Source organism: Natator depressus, chromosome 19, assembly GCF_965152275.1.
Source record: "Natator depressus isolate rNatDep1 chromosome 19, rNatDep2.hap1, whole genome shotgun sequence".
Classification (NCBI taxonomy): domain Eukaryota; kingdom Metazoa; phylum Chordata; order Testudines; family Cheloniidae; genus Natator; species Natator depressus.
Genome location: NC_134252.1, coordinates 7,119,691 through 7,120,356, shown reverse-complemented (window position 1 = coordinate 7,120,356; position 666 = coordinate 7,119,691). Strand labels below are relative to the sequence as shown.

At 49.8% G+C, this 666-nt stretch overlaps 1 non-coding gene across 1 annotated transcript; it reads left to right on the top strand.

The window, feature by feature from the left end:
• The first annotated feature begins 471 nt into the window (after window positions 1–471).
• Window positions 472–666, top strand: LOC141974776 (U2 spliceosomal RNA). The gene has a single exon (XR_012635818.1). It is a non-coding gene; the product is annotated as a U2 spliceosomal RNA (small nuclear RNA).

The window sequence follows — 666 nt, the reverse complement described above, 5'->3', positions numbered from 1 at the left end:
AGCAATGTTGTCTCCGAGAGTCCCATTTAACCCCTGGGTGTGGGGAATGCGGCAGTTCACATCTCAGAGCCCTTGTTTCGGGCTGTCTGCAGACTCAGCCAGACACCTCCGCCTTTGAGCCAATCGGGGCACGTTTTCAAGGTTTGCTTTGCCACCGTCGGGATCAGGAACCGGATTAAAAAGAAGAAAGCAAGGTGAGACGATGGTGCAGAACCTTGCAGCAAGGGGCGGGATTCTGCAGCTGTGGAATTGCAGAGTGCAGGGGCCCTGCTCTGTTGCCAATGGGTGAGAATGCTCTGTGGGTAAAGCGTGCACTGCGTTCGGTATGCCACAGCGCGTGTGGGCATGCAGAGTGCCTACCCTGTCGCTTCTCGGCTCTCTGAGCTAAGACCAAGTGTAAGTAGTCTCTCGGCCTATCAAAGGCGCGTGATCCAGTGTCTTGATGTTTTTGGTCTTTTGGCCTCGAGAGGAAAATCTTGTCTGTGTCTCTTGGACCATGAAGTAAAAATATTATAAGTTATAGCTGTTCTTATCAGTTTAATATCTGATATGTCCTTTATTCGAGGACTGTATATTACATTGATTTTTGGAACGTGGGGATGGAATAGATGCAGGCAAAACATTGCAATGCACACATGCCATTGCACTCTGCTGGATGGACCCAGA